The sequence below is a fragment of the Eurosta solidaginis genome, chromosome 3 (assembly GCF_040869045.1).
Source record: "Eurosta solidaginis isolate ZX-2024a chromosome 3, ASM4086904v1, whole genome shotgun sequence".
In the NCBI taxonomy this organism is placed as follows: Eukaryota; Metazoa; Arthropoda; class Insecta; order Diptera; family Tephritidae; genus Eurosta; species Eurosta solidaginis.
Window position 1 is genome coordinate 223927272 of NC_090321.1, and position 17313 is coordinate 223944584.

The 17313-nt window shown below is 38.4% G+C and overlaps 1 protein-coding gene across 1 annotated transcript in view; it reads left to right on the forward strand.

The window, feature by feature from the left end:
- The window catches only part of Cib2 (Calcium and integrin binding family member 2), a 41731-nt gene that overhangs the window by 12292 nt on the left and 12126 nt on the right, over positions 1 to 17313 (forward strand). The gene's annotated exons all lie outside the window — the stretch shown is intronic.

Here is a 17313-nt window from a genome sequence, read left to right on the forward strand (position 1 = left end):
GCGAATTTCGTTCAACAATAAGTCAAATAAGGCTTTGGTTCAAACTGTAGTGTAGTTAGAGATCGGTATGATGTATGCGTAAAGAATGACAGAATTCGTCAGTTTGAAGACACTTGAAGGCTATTGCTGACCCTTTAGCTTTGTTCTGGCTAGCCTTGTGACAAAGCAAATGATGAGTCAGATAACTACTATCCGAACAAAAATGGAACTGGTTTTCTTAACAAGAAGGTAGAAGGCTCCTGAACTTTTCTTTCGAAAATATATCGATTTATAATCAAAAAAATATCAATTATTTAACGAAAAGTTATCGATTTGCCATCGAAAAGCAATGAATTTCTTAAAAAGGTGTTATCGATTTGTTATCGAAAAGCTTTCAATTAGTTATCGATTTGCTATCAAAAATTTATCAATTTGTTTACGAAAAGTTTTCGATTCAGTATCGAAGAGTTGTAGATAATTTGTTTAAAAGTTATTCACATGTTATTAAAAAAGTTATCGATTTTTAATAATTGTTTTCGGAGTGCTACCAATTCTCTATCGAAGTTTTATCGATTTGTTACCGAAAATATACTGATTTGCTATCAAAAAGTTATCGATTTTTAATCGACGTGTTATCAATTTACTAACGACGAGTCATCCGGTTGGTTTTAAAACAAATACCGATAAAACTTCTCTAAAATTGTTGACACATTTGTAGGCCTGTGGCGAATATTAGCACTTCGATACATCACCAATCTGCTACTAAATAAATGCACAACAACAGTAAAGCAAGCAGCTACGCATATGTACATGCAAACATCAAAGCAAGCAGTCACACGTACATACATGTATACGAAGGGAATATTTCACATGCACACATGTAGTCAGCAGCAGAGAGCAGAAGTTGTTACTAACAAATACACACGCATATTACTAGAAGACAAACTTGAATATCGGATTCATAAAGGAGATTATTTCTCCTCATCGCGAAAAGTCTAGACCCTAGGCGAAATAGGCGAACGAGGCAACAGAGAGCAGCGCGAGCTGAAGAATATTCATTCAATTTGATTTTAAAACGTATAAGTAAAGTACGCGGGTGTTGTAATTGTGAACTACCAATACTACAGTAGAGTTGTAAATAAAGGAATAATCAGGAATTTCCCCAAAATTCGTTACAATACGTATTACTCGACGATAAAAATACGTTGTCGATAGTAGGCCGATAGTAAAAGAATGAATTATAGGTATAGGTCTATTACTCGTAAAAGGCCGCCCAAGCTTTTCTCAAGAAGCCCGAAATTATTTGTTTCTGGTAAACTTCAGTCCCTGTGTAAGCTCTAGTTAACTTAATAACATTGCGTTTAGAGACGTTCATCTGTATATTTACATGACCAACTTTAAGAGTACTAGGACTTACGCATTTTTGTTTTCAGCAATTGGGTAAACAACTTTTAATCATTCGCTATTCTCAGATCATCCCGGATGACTTTGGGATCATTCGGAGACGTTTCTTAGGAATACTGCAAAATGGCTGCGAAATATTTCGAGAGAGATTTAGAACTACATTCATTCTTAAGAAACGCAAACGCAGTGCTCTCTGGATAAAATTATGCAATTCACAAGACCTCCTATTCTTCGCACGTACTGTACTTTAATCAAGTTTTCTATTGGAAACCATAGAAACAATTTGCGATTTAACACTTTACAATGAACGCCACACTCTTAGTGAATCGCCGAAATATTGCCTGCTTTCAACAACTGGGTATAAAACATTAACTTTAAATCAAGCTCTAAAACTGTCTAACCTGCATACATTTTTTGTTTTATTTTGTTTAGTTATCCTATTTCTGTAAGCAGATATTTGGCAGAGTTCTTTCTTTTTATACCTTTCATGAACATGAAATGGTATATTAACTTTGGTCCCATGTTTGTAACGTTGAGAAATATAAAAGATAGACTCACCATTAAGTATACTGAATTGATCAGGGCGACGAACTGAGTTGATATAGCCATGTCCGTCTGTCCGTCCGTCTGTCTGTTTGAACGCAAACTAGTCCCTCAAATTTTGAGATATCTGAATGAAATTTGGCACAAGGATGTATTTTTGTATTATATTAGACATTTGTCGGATTCGGTAGGATCGGACCACTACATATCTCCCATAAAAACGATCGTTCAGATAAGACAATTTTGGTCATTCCTGCCGCAATTTAGAAAGTATAAACGTGAAACTCGGTGATATATATTTTAATATATCATAGAAGATTTTCCGAAAAAATCACTTTGATCGGAGCTATATATAGTATATATCCCATACAACCGATCGTTCAGATAGAAAGATTTTTGGCAATTTCTCCCTTAATTTCCAATATACCAATATAAACACGTTAAACTTGGTGATATTTATTCCAATATATCATAGAAGATTTCATAAAAAAATCTTTTCGATCGGAGCTATATATAATATATATCCCATACAACCGACCGTTCAGATAGAAAGATTTTTAGCCATTTCTCCCTTAATTTCCAATATAAACACGTTAAACTTGGTGATATTTATTCCAATATATCACAGAAGATTTCATGAAAAAATCTTTTCGATCGGAGCTATATATAATATATATCCCATACAAGCGACCGTTCAGATAGAAAGATTTTTAGCCATTTCTCCCTTAATTTCCAATATAAGAACGTGAAACTTGGTGATATATATTCTAATATATCATAGAAGATTTCCTGTAAAAATCATTTCGATCGGAGCTATATATAATATATATCCCATACAACCGATCGTTCAGATAAGGGGGTTTTTTTGCCATTTTTTATTTTATATTTATCTTAAAAATCGTTTAGGTATGTACATCTGTTCAATGTAAAGTTATGCAATTAATAACGTTTATTATTCAATTCAAAGTTGAGTATTCAAAAATAAGTACAATTAAAGTTATGGTTTAAAGTGGATTACAATTAAAGTAGGTTGGTACAGCGAATAATTATAGTAACGACGGCTGCTTTGGTCGACGGCTGATTACGACTCACTTGTCCGCTCGCTATTAGATTTTCTCCGATCTAATTTACTCAGGCTGTGCGCTCGTTATTCGCCTTGAGTGTTTTACATTTGCGCTGCCATATGTGTTGGTATATGCGTGCTGTCACAGTGCCTCCTCACCCGACTTACATTCGGCCACCCTGATTAGTCATCTGCCTCAGATGACAAAAGCTCTTCGTTGTTGACTGTATACTTCCAAAATTTCATATTATCGCAACTCGTGGACGTATTACAGGGCCCCTCTACATCTGCCGCCTTTCTAACGTTGAACCGGCCATTTCGTTTAACTTGTGTGATTTCGTACGGGCCGAGATATTCGCTAGCCAGCTTTCGTCCGGCTACAAACTGCGTGCGTCGTATTGCTACTAAATCGCCGATCTTGTACCCGTATTCCTTCTTTCGTTTGCTATCAAACTGCTTTTTGTATTGATTCTGAGCGCGCTCGATTTCGTGCCTCGCCTCTTGCCGCAAATTGTGCCGCCCTTCGTCGTATGCATCATATAGCTCCTGCTCGAGTAAAAGTTGTATCTGATCACTGCATGTGTGGTTCATTTTGACACCAAACATAAGTTCAAACGGCGGCCGCTTTGTAGACGCATGAGTATGTGAATTAATAGCTTGCTGTACTTTTGGAACTAACTTGAACCATTTTGCAGGTTCTTCTGCCGAGAGCTTTGCAATAATCGACATAACCGTTCGATTCACTCTTTCGATCTGTCCGTTTCCACGTGGGACTCCGGTAGTGCTCCAGATGTGATCAATACCCCTCTCCTTTACGTGCTCGGAAAACATATGTGCCGTGAACGCGGCACCTCTATCGGTAACTATGCGTGCGGGGTTTCCAAAAACCGCAGACCATGACTCCAGCTTCTGAACCGCTTCTTCGCAACCTGTGCTCTTTGTGGGATACAGCCACACAAATTTGGTAAACGCGTCGACGATTGCCAAGATATATTTATACTGCTTTGAGGTAGCGTCCATTGGTCCCAGATGGTCAATATGCAACGTATGCAATGGTTGGTCACCTTTATCAATTACGTGCAGATAACCCTCTTTTTTACCCAACTTCTTATTATAAATGATACATTTCACACAATTGTTGATTACCTGCGTAACTTTTTGTTCCAGGTGTGGTATCCAATAATTTTGTTGTATAGCATGCATAGTTTTCTGCACCGCAAAGTGACCAACATTATGAGCATCGACAATAATTTCTTTTTCCATCTGCTTTGGAACCACCAAAAGATCGTTACCCTCAATATTTTTATATAACAGCCCACCTTTTATCTTAAAAGCTCCGTATGGTCGGCTATCCAGTAGATCTGCGATTGCTTTAGTCATTGTATCCTCTTGCTGTGCTTTTTTAATACGAGCCGCCAACTCCGACGCTACTATCATAACCTGCTGTGGGTATCGACTGAGGCAATCCACGTGCTTTAACCTTTCGCCTGCTCGGTGTTCTACACTAAAGTCGAAGTCTTGCAAATAAACCACCCACGAGGCAACTTCTCGGGGTACATCCTTTTTACTTAACGTTTGTTTGAACGCCGCGCAATCAGTCACTAGCTTAAAATGAATACCCAACAGGTAGTGACGAAACTTTTTAAAAGCGAGGTATACCGCCTTCGCTTCCAAAACATAACTGTGCTGTCGCGCTTCTGCCCCCGTCGACTTTTTGCTCCAGAAGTACACTGGGTATAGCTGGCCGCTATACCATTGCAATAGTGTTGCACCGAAACCATCCTTCGACGCATCTGTATGTACCTCAGTCTTTGCATTTCTGTTGTACAACCTTAGTACTGGCTCTTTAGTCAAACAATTTTTCAGCGTTTGTACAGCTTCGACTTCAGCTGGACCGATAGCAAACACAGAGTCTTTACGTAGTAGATTTGTTAATGGTCTGGCGATGTGTGAGTATCCTTTAATGAACTTTCGAAAAAATCCCGTTAGGCCTAAAAACGACTGCACGGCCTTAACATTTTTTGGGATTGCAAACTTATTAACCGCATCCGTTTTCTCTTTGCCTGGCCACACGCATCCATCTTTAACCAAATGACCCAGGAAACTTACAGATGCCTGCATAAAATGGCATTTTGGCCATTTGATTTTCAAACCGTGTTCTGCTGCCGTTGCAAAAACCAGCTTTGTCTTACGAAGACAATCATCAGCTGTTTCTGCGTGAATGATAATATCGTCCATATATAAGTCTAATACGTTATTATTTATTAGATTCTGGAAGACGTAGTTAACGAAAGGTATAAAAACGGCGGGAGAGTTGCAGAAGCCAAACGGAGCCCTATTAAATTCGTAAAGTCCCCTTGTTGTTGTGAAAGCGGTGTATTTTTTGCTACTCTCTTCAATGGGGACGTGGAAAAACCCATTTTCCAAATCCAAAACCGTAAAAAATTTCGACTTCTGCAACTTTTCGAGTACGTCCTCAATTATAGGGACCGGAAAACAATCTCTTAGTACAGCCGAGTTAAGTTTTCGAAAATCCACACAAATGCGGCACGTACCGTCCTTTTTCTTCACGATAACCATGCGGCTGGCGAAGTTGGACGTAGACTGTCTTATGATTCCAGCTCTAAGCCACTCATCAATTTGCTTGTTGACTGCTTCAACTTCGTGGAATGGTATGCGACTTGGAGCGTGCCTGAACGGGACAACGTTACCATCCGGAATGATCTTCAATACAACTGGACATTCCTCAACATAATCGATTGGCTTGTAGTTGGCAATCAAGGAGCGAATTTCGGCTTCGTACTGCGGAGGAACATCAACATGAGAATTTGTGTCGGTTACATTATAAATACTTATCTGATTAAGATCCTCATAAGTTTCCCCCACGTTTAGTGGAGAAAACTTATATCCATCTGCCGTCGCCGCCAAGTTGAACTTCGAAATAAAATCGTAACCCAGTAGCGCATCATACATAACGTCTTTGTCAGATACTACAATGAATTTTTGCTGCGTCAGTAAGTCGTCAACACCTACTTCAGCAACGAAACACCCAATTGGTTTTGTAGATTTAGTACCGAGGCCGCGAAGCTGTTGCATATATGTTTGCAGCACACCTCCACCAACTTTTTCGAATGTACTTTTTTTCATAATAGTTATATCTGCGCCCGTGTCTACTAACCCGCTTACTTCGACGTTGTTAATCTTTATGTTTTTACAGCGTTTCGAATTATGAACCAGGTTTACAGCAGCAGCTACAGTTGGACAGTCTTTCGACATATGCCCACTTTTATTGCAACGAAAACACTTTGTTTCTGCTTGGCAATTTTTCCGCATATGATCCGTAGCGCCACAGTTAAAGCAATGTGTTTTCTTTTCGCTTGAAATGTGCGAACGCTTCTCGTTTACGTGTACTTGCCCTTTATGCTCTTTGTTGCTTTTTTCCCGCAAAACTATTTTCTCGTAAACTTCGTATTGATCTTGCAATTCCTTATATGACTTACAGCTCCAAAGGTTGTATTTAAATTCGTCTTTTAATTGCAGTCCACCAACTATATAACGAATCACCGACTGCGTGTCTATATTACTACGTGTAGCCAATTTCTTCATCTGCAGCACATATTCGTGGAAACTCTCATTCTTTTGTTTTTTCCGTTCTCGTAGCTCTGCGTGAACATCAGCACTACACATTTTTGACTTGTCAAATTCGTCTTCCAACATTGTGCGCATTGCACCATATTCGTAAACAGCTACCGATTCAAGAAAAAGTTTCGAAGTTTTCGTCATTTTCGCCCTTGCTTGCACGTACTTCTGTACATTGTTCAAACCGTGTGCAGCTGCGTTTAATTCAAAGTTAGTAAACCAGTGTTTCACTGGCATATTTCCTCCATCAAATTCGGGTATAATTTTGCCAAAACTTTCTGCCGTAATTTTGGTTTCGGCCTGCTTTGTTTCGTCTGCTTGGATTTTCAATGTAAGCAATTGCACCAGCTGTTGTAGCAATTCATTATTCTTACATTCCACTGTTTTGTTTTGTTCTGCCATTGCCGCTGCTTCTTTTACTGCTTTCTGCTGCTCTGCTTCGGCCATGACTTTCTTGGAAGCTGTCTGAGCGTATTCTCTCCACCTCGTTGCCTGCTTTGTTGAGCGTGTGTTGTAACGCCGTCTCACTTCCTCTACCTGCTTTGTCTGCTTTTTGACTTTGGTGGTGTTTTTTGAATCGCCTGCGCTTTGGCGACTAGCACGAGTCATATGCGTTGAACGGAATTTTTTTTGACCGATCAACGACCCTTTTTTTTTTTTTTTTTTTTTTTTTGCGACTGAACTGCAACTGTAGAAGTACTGTTTTGCCCACTTCACTTTATTGCACTGCTTGCCTATTGTTCTTCAATTCGGCTGCAACTTACATAAGTTTGATTCAATTTGTATTAAGGTTCGGCAGGTTGAGCCCCCAAATGTAAAGTTATGCAATTAATAACGTTTATTATTCAATTCAAAGTTGAGTATTCAAAAATAAGTACAATTAAAGTTATGGTTTAAAGTGGATTACAATTAAAGTAGGTTGGTACAGCGAATAATTATAGTAACGACGGCTGCTTTGGTCGACGGCTGATTACGACTCACTTGTCCGCTCGCTATTAGATTTTCTCCGATCTAATTTACTCAGGCTGTGCGCTCGTTATTCGCCTTGAGTGTTTTACATTTGCGCTGCCATATGTGTTGGTATATGCGTGCTGTCACAGTGCCTCCTCACCCGACTTACATATATTTCTTATCTTATACATCCGATTATTTGGAAATTACGAACGGGAAAAGATTAATGTTCAGCCCCATTCATGAAAGGCATGAAGTCTTCGGCATAGCCGAAGACAGTCCCGTCCTTACTTGTTTTTTTGTGATTTTGGCTTCTTGTGTCCTCGTGGTCGTCCTTATGCACGTTGTGGTGTGTGTGTGGTCAGTTGATTACATTTTCACACGCACATATTTAAAAAAAAAGTCTATTTTCCTTCACTTATACATACTTACATACTATTCATAGAAGTATGTGGGTATATGCGTTTATTTATTTACGTGAATTGCTGAAAATATTTGCTTCTGACAGTTGAATAACCTTTTGTTTAAATTTTATTATTTATAATTTTATGCATGCACGCGAGTATGTTTTTATGAAGCGAGAGCAACAATTTTCACGTAATAGCTATGTTCGCGTACACAATTTCCAGCAAGGGCGAGTACCAAATTATTATGTTATTGTGTTTTTGTACACTCAAGTTTTCCATGCAGAGGAAGTTTGGAGCTGGAAAACGGTACAAAAATTGTACCTAAATTTTTAACTTGTAACAACTTGCACACAAAAATAACATATGTCATCTAAAACTCGAAAATTGTCTCTCTATGCGAGCTGAGGTTAGGTTAGGTAGAACTGACCGAGCAATAAAGACCTCACATAGACCCATTGTGTCCGTCCTGTCATCAAAATTTGTTTGACGACCAAACGGAAGGACCGAAATCAGGTGCCAGGACCTATGTTAGAATTACTACGTCCTATTGGCAAATACTAGAAGTTTTCTAGGACTTAGCTTAATTGCTCCTCGAGATCTGGTAACTCTGCCGCACACAACTTCGCTAGCCTTGCCCTGGCGAGCGCAGGACACGAACATTTCAACTTGCAGCTCGCATTTCCTACTTCTGCTGTTACTGACGAGGCCTAACTTATAAGCATGTGGACGCCAGGAGGCTGTGCCTGCGAGCTGAATTTTAGACAAAAGTTTTTCAACAAGCTGGATATTTGTATGCTGAAAAATATGCGAACAGAACTAACATCGACTTAATCTAATATTTTTTTCCTCTTTATTTACACTTTTGTATGAAATTGAGTGTAGTACGATAAACAAAGAATACAATATTTTGATTACAATTGCAACAACTGTACAAACATACAAACGCTGACACGTGCATATGCAGGACCGTAGAGAGAAAATCCCGGCCCGGGACTAAACAATTTACGGCCCCCCTATAAAAATTCAATAATACTTTTGATTAAATTGAATTACAGACGTCTCATTCATGAATCATTATTGATGGATTACATCAAAAAAATGTTTTCCACATCAACTAAATGATTTTTGGACTAAGAGCTGACAATAAAATTAACACAGAATATTTACTATTTATACTATTTTGTTGTAACGTAGAAATAAAATTCTCTTTTAACAGCTACATATTGTTCAAATCATCTTTTCTAGTTATTTGGTAACATCTCTCTAGCTGGGAGGACCACGTTTCACTCATTAATGGTAGTCAGTATTTTGAATCAAATTGAGGACAGCAAGATACATTCGAACTTGTTGATGTACTTGAGAATGCCGGTAACATCGCCGTGTGCTTGCGCAGTCAAATTTAGCTTTTGACTGAAAAACTATAAAGCGAGCTCGGTACATTTTTTTTTGTGAGGATGTCCCATCGTTGTGGAGTGCTTTGTACAACTCCGAAGAAAATATTTGCAGCCGTACAACATTCTGCAGCATCAACACCAAATAAATTGAGACTGTGGTTTGCACAAGGCACTCGCACTCAGCATTCGAGTTTTTGTCGAGAATGTGACGTAGTGCTCCGTTGTAAGCTCCTTTCATATTGGCGCCGTTTTCGTACCCTTGTACACGACAATCTTCAATCAAGTATGGCAAATTAGATCAGCGATTTTCTGACCAGTTTTTTGGTTACAATTCACGAAAGCCAAGAACCGTTCTTGAATTGTAAAATTTGTTGCTTTCGAATGGAAATGGAGTTAGCGCAAAATGAACGTAGTCAACGTGACTAGCATCAGGCGTAGCATCAATGATAATAGCAAAATTCTTGGCTTTCTTGCCTTTATCTAATATAGTTTCCCTCACGTGCTTTGCACAAATTTCTATAAACTCGTTCTGAATGTCTGAGGAAAGATAGTGAACTTGTAAACGTTTGTGCTGCTGTTGTGAAATCCTAACTCTCTCCAAATGATCTCTAAGTATCGGATCAAAATGGCTTATGAGATTTAGATGCCCAAAAAAATTGTTTCGTTCACCAAGATATATAATTTCGCCTTTGAAAGCTAAGCGTCTTTCAACCAAAACTAAAATAGTGTCCAAAATTCTATATAAAATTTCTGTCCAAAATTCTATATAAAATTTCTTTCCACTTTTGAGTTTCAGTGATTAGCTGGCCATTGATAATTGTATCAATTGTAGCCTCTTTTTGAATTAGATTTTGTAAAGATCGCCATTGAATATAAGATTTAATGTGATCTTGAGTATTTCCGTGTGATCGTATAGCTTCTTCCATACTTGGTGCTTAACAGCCGACATGGTAGGCAATAAAAAGCATTGCCAATGGCACTCCACACTAACCAGTCACGCTCCACTTTCTCTCCATTTGGCCAGATTCTGTTTAACAAAGGCGTAGAAAATGCCTCTTCATGATAATCACGTGGAAAAAGACCAGGCCACTTTTGATGAGCTCGACGAATTATTTCGTTGACTTCTTCAGATCGCAAATACTCGTTATTTACGGTACCGATATCGAAGTCGTTTAAATAATCTGGACTTTGATACAGGATTGGTGGTATTGTTGGAAGACATTTTGAAGATGAACGTGCATCAGTGTCACCACGAAAACTTTACGATTTCGGATTCATGTAAACATACAGTTTTGTTTGATGTTTTTATTGTCTCCTCAGGCCCACGCAAAAAATCATTATCAATAATCGTTGCTTTTGAAATTCGGCTTAAAATTTGCATATGGAACAACTAAAGACTCTTCTGAATTAAAAAAAAATGTCTTAGTACCTCTAAATCGCGACCCCCCTGAGAAACCCCGACCCGGAGGGAATTCTCCCATTCCTACTTATTTTCCGTCCCTGGTTTCAATTTAAAGACAGTCGCCACGCATACATGTAAAATTTGTTTCAAAAGAAAATGTACACACTCAATACCGCCGTCCATGTCAAAAAGGCAGTAAAGTGCACTTACTGCCTTTTTGCAATTTTAATGCCAATTAATTTCTGTGATCTCAATTTACTCATTAACTAAACAAAAACTCACTTAAAATTCACATTGAAAAATAAAACAAACTTTTAATTTTAATGTTTACTTAAAAAACCTTAAATTTCCCAAATAAAAGTTAAATTTTCTACAATTTAACTTTTCACACTTTACTGCCTCTTGGCTATGGCCGGCAGAATAGGAATTTTACAAAAATTTTAGTTATGATGATATGAGAGTGTAACTGTATGCTATTGTGACGAATATTAACACTTAGGGATACTATCATCTCTAAGGCGATGCTAAGCAGTGACTTGTATGCACATCAATAGATCAATCATTATGTCTACACATATGTACGTACACGCAGCGGAGAAGAGACGCACAAACGCATGCAGATATCTTATCTGAGATGCTCCCAAAAGTATGCAATTATAATTGTGTTCACACATACACGGCCATATGAGAAGCTATAAATGTAGTAATTTTATAGCTGATAACCAACTAGTTAATTCTAGAAATGGAAGCACGTAGAAGATGCGTACGAAAAATCGCACAGTATAAAAGCAGCAACAGTAGAGGCGCGACTATCAGTTCGATTTGAGCAAGCTATTGGTTGTGGAGTATCAGTGTTATTGTGAAGTACTTTAATAAAGGCCATTTTGCATTATTGAATATTGGAGTTATTTATTCAACAGTTTAGTGATTCGAACGTTAGTAGAAGATTTGGAAGAAGCGGAATTTCAGTAAATTCGTTACACTATTTTGCTCAGCTTCCACCATGGCGTATGATGAACGTGAGTAAGAAAACCTGCGGTGACCAAAAATACCCTGCAGTCAAAAGACAAGGTAGTCAGCAAATATTCTAGTTCATTGACTAGAACTTTTTGGGGCTATTCACACTGGTTAGTGGTTGGATCGTTCATTGACAAGAACTTTGTCTGTCGGAATCTATGAAATGGGTGAAAGCTTTCTGTCGGCAATTTGCAATGCATACTTCAATTAACAAGGCTAGACGTCGTACAAATCAACGGGCACATAAACACAAACACGATCAGAGGATACTTCTCCGTTACTTCTGCAGATTAGTGAAGCCATTAAAAGACCAAATCTTCTAAATCAATAGGCCCAAACGGAATAACCACGCCGATGCAAAACACCTTGAGCATAAGGACATCAGATACCTGACGCACGTTTTCTACTTGCCATTTTTGCGTTTTCCATTGCAAAGTAATGAAGAATTGAACAGAGAATCCCACTACCAAAGCCTAAAAACCCAGCTAACGATGGTAAGTTGTTATCATTCCTTTACTAAGTAGCGAAGACGTTGGAAATGGTTCTGCTTCCTTCATTTTAAACGCAAGTCTTCGGTTAGCCAGCCATCAGCATGGCTTCCGCAAAAGGCATATCGCTATCACCGCGCTTAACGCCATTAACACCCTGGTAAATTGCGGACTGAAACACCCAAAACTTCATCATAGGACAGCGCTCGTGGCACTTGCCCTGTCGAAAACGTTTGACACAGTTAACGACCGTGTATTAAGCCACCACAAGACACAGCAGGTAGAATTGAAATTGCCCCTACCCAAAAGTTCGACCCAAAGGGGGGGGGGGGGGGCATCAGAATTCATTTTAGAGGTATGGTTCCTTCGGCAAAGTTTCTTATTTTGATCCCTAGAATATGATTTTCACAGAGCAATGGGCGATTTTTTTGCCTCCCTACAAATCGACCCGGCCTAATGTTCATCCCTTGTCTGAAAAGAATGAAAGCAAGTTATATGAGCGAAACCTAAAAACATAGGAGCATTAAACAAGGGGTGGTGCAGGGTGATGTTCTATACCCGATTCTATTTAATTTATACATATCAAAGCTCCCTTCGCCATCAGAATGAGGTAACAACATATCCTATGCCGACGACTGCACTATAATGGCAACTGGCCCTGGCTCCTCAATAGACGAATTAGTTTCCAAAATTAATAGTTATCCACCCAGTTTTTCTGTTTTTTTTCTTCATCTCGCGCCATCTGAAACTATTGCCGATTAAGTTCACGGCCACTCTGTTTAAGATATTTAAGGAACAGATGGCGCAATGATAGACATTCACGTCAACGGCGTTACGCTACCGACTGTCAGTCAGCCAAAGATATTAGAGGTGACATTCGATAATACTCTCACCTTCAAGGCCCATGCCTCCGAAAGCATATCTAAAGTACAAAGCCACAACAAAATCCTTAAGGCACTTGCTGTCAGCACATTTTGCAAGGCAACTAAACGACTGCTTATGTGCGACGCGTCACCGGTTTTGTCGCCTGACTTAAAAATAGCCTAAGCCCAATCCACACTGAGTCGGTGAATATCATCGGTTGGTCGCGCCCGATGAATGCTGTTATCAACATATCGTTGCATAAACTAACTAGTATGTCAATTGGTATGATATTTGTGTGTATGATATTTGTGTGTATAATAAATAGTATGCCATCTGGTGTAATGTTGACGCAGAGACTGACGATTTTCTCACAAATATTCAAGACAGTTTTGAATTTTATCTAGATTTCCGATTACCGTAAATGGAATTCAGCGGGTAAAGCGGCTTAGATTATACGCCCGGGAAGTATGCCTGCCGTAAGAGCGACTAAAATACCAAATTGATTGAAGAGGTTGTGTAGCACAACCCTTTCAAGGGGTTGCCAGCGCAATTTATAGCTCCTCCAAGCCGAATCCTGTTCGGGTTTGTTTAGCAGGCGAGGCTCTGGCGGCCCCAAGTTCCTCATTTATCTACGGGGTGGGAGGGCGGTATGGCCTAGAAGGTGTCTATGGTCATACTAAATCCTTCCCGAGATTGTCGGGCTAGTACCTTACTGGTGCTTGTTACGGGACCGTACCACACCTGCATCCGGGAAAGGACCATCAACATCGACAACACCCCCAAAACCTTCGGAGAATGTCCAACAACATTCAGTAAAACATTTAAGATTTCAAGTTAAATTAATAATTTAATGACCGCGTTCGAACCCCATGAAATGAATTAAACCCGCATGAGAAACACACGAAACAAAATTAATAATAAATAATTACTATTATTAAATTATCTACATATACATTTTTACAACTTATAATAAATATATAATAAAACTAGCAGAGTCGGCAAACATTTTTCTGCCCTAACCTTGGTCTCGCTGCATAACTTTTAATAAGTTTTTACCTCTTACTGTCCCTGTCTTCCCCTTATCTTTATTCTTTTATTTACACCTTCCTCTGCGCCTCTTTCTACATCCACCGTTTTTTCCATCCCCCCTTTTCTCTTTAGCGTCCTCTGCTTCACCCTCCCGCGCTCCTTCTATCACTATCTCTATCTTCCTTTTCCAACTCGCAAACGCTTTTACACACTTTTCTTGTTGCGTTCGCTTTTAACGTAGCCCTGAAGGCAGATGATTAAATATGTTGTAATACGTTATATTCGTGAGTACGAAAGTCTAACTTGTTGTTGATAAATCATAAGATGAACTATAGTTCGCGGCTTCGATTTTCTCCGAGACTCCAAACTTTTTTATCTTCAGAAGTTTTCGATAGCGAAGTCTTTGACAGTTAGAAGGCGCGGAGCACGTCAGTTTAGTGTGAATGAATTGTTTATTTTAGAACAAATTTTGAAATTGGGCGTTTTCCAAAAGTTTACTGTTATATAACGTTTGCGAAACGGCAGCTGTATCGTAAATTGAAATGTACGGAACAAGCAGTGCTCGTTCAGGATCTTTTCAGAATGTTGTCGGGAGCCCGAAGTAGCCAGTTAGGAATCTTTTTTTGAAGTGCGATCGGGATATCGCTGATTTACTTCAATAGTGCCATAACTCAAAAAACACAATTTTCCAGGAGAGTCATTCAAATATTTTAACTGCCATATGTTGCGCATATAAAGCCACATTTTCATTTTTATAGCACGTGTTAAATTTTTAAGTGATCACAAAGATTTTTTTATACAACATACATAGATCATGATATTGGGTACGTTCATATGTTATTAACTCAAAAGTCGTGTTTTTTGAGTTATGACACTATTGAAGTAAATGAGCGATATGTTTGGTTACAAATACTTAGATAATACTTCGACTGCAAACCGATAACACGTAGATAACAAATCGAAGACATGCCGATATATGCAATATATGCAACCAGCTCTTTGTCTGTTCTTTAGTACTTTAATATGTATAACAAGTAAGGAAGGATAAGTTCGGGTGTAACCGAACATTACATTCTCAGCTGAGAGCTTTGGAGACAAAATAAGAGAAAATCACCATGTAGGAAAATGAACCTAGGGTAACCGTGGAATGTGTTTGTGTGACATTGGTATCAAATGGAAGGTAATAAAGAGTATTTTAAAAGGGAGTGGGCCATAGTTCTATAGTTGGACGCATTTTCGAGATATCGGACCAGGGTGACGCAGAACATCATCTGTCGGGTACCCCTAATTTATTTATATATGTAATACCACGAACAGTATTCCTGCCATTATTCCAAGGGCTTTGGATTTCGCCCTGCAGAACTTTTTCATTTCCTTCTACTTAATATGGTAGATGTCACACCCATTTTACTAAGTTTTTCCTAAAGTTATATTTTGCGTCAAAAAACCATTCCAATCACCATGTTTCATCCCTTTTTTCGTATTTGGTATAGAATTATGGCATTTTTTTTCATTTTTCGAAATTTTCGATATCGATAGCGTGGTTATAGTCAGATTTCGTTCATTTTAAATAGCTATCTGAGATGAGTGCCTAGGAACCTACATACCAAATTTCATCAAGATACCTCAAAATTTACTAAAGTTATCGAATATATACGGACAGACGGACGGACGGACGGACATGGCTAAATGAATTTCTTTTTTCGCCCAGATCATTTTTATATATAGAAGTCTATATCTATCTCGATTAGTTTATGCCGTTACAGGGTACCGTTTTGGGAACAAAATTAATATGCTCTGTGAGCTCTGCTCAGCTGAGTATAAAAATAATCCAATATCTTCAATATTTATTTACAGTTATTTGTATTTATTCATAAGAAACTATTTTCAAGTGTAACTTGCAACGTCAATGCTAATTAAATAAATTGCAGGGAAGGTATGACATGTAAATAAATATCCAAACAAATTTACTCACATATACACATACATACGTAAATAGATGATCGTATGCTGCATGCGTTGTATATGCGCCTATAAGTAGACTACATTTACACGTACAACCTGATAACAGCTGAATAGCAATGAAATTACATTGCTGCAGGTAATCACTACAAATTTTAATGCATTATAAGGGTAAGAAATGTAGAAATTTGTAATGAAAATGAAGCGCATGATGCCATACGTCTGATTTTGCCTGCAGCTTTTGGGAGCCACACACGTAGAGATACTCTTTGATCCTTCGTGCAAATTACTTTGGGTATAAGCTTTGCAGGTCAACGTGTTGATATGAGACCTACGGATATGTGCACATGAAAATTTGCATATGAAATTACCCTGCATGTAAAACAATTAGTTCATGAGTATGGTTGATTGGTTGCGGCGAAGGGCGCCATTTTAATCTACTTCCTCTTGGACCAATTGTTACTAATTTCTGTAAGGCTACTCGTCTGCCTTCTCGTTAAAAAGTTGTCCGTGGCATGAAGAGACCTCTTGCAGTTGCTGACGGCCTTAAACGATGTGAAGAGGAAACTTAGCGCCATGATATGCAGACTTCGCGCATTCTCACCGAGTCCTCCGACATCTGGACCACCAAGCCCATACACATTGCCGCTTTACACTGCACAAAGCCCCTCTCCTTCAGACCTAGAGATTTTCCTTGCCGGGTTACAATATAATTTCCCTTATCATAAACTTATGTGCATATAGTAAGAGTTGAGTTCATTCAATTTCGTAAAATGGCTACACATGTATGGCTGTTTGTAGACTTTTGTTCATGAGCTTGTTCTTGCATTTGGGCTGTCACACATCGGAATTTGCATACACATTCACTATTTAATTTAACTTCAAGCAAAAACAGAGAGCACCTCAGCATCAACTTTCATGTACAGCAGCGAAAACGAAAATAGCAGTGCTACAAGAAGAAGAAAATACCTGTGGCAATTTTTATTCAAATTCAGTAATTAAATTCTTCTGTTTTTATATTTTCGATAATTTGAGAAAAGTCGCGATAATTTTTAACAATTTTTGTTGTTATATCGGCCTACTGATTTGTAATATCGCGTGTTTGAATCGAGCTCAAGGCCTAACAACAATTATTTTATCATTATTATTGTTATAATATATTTTTTCTTAA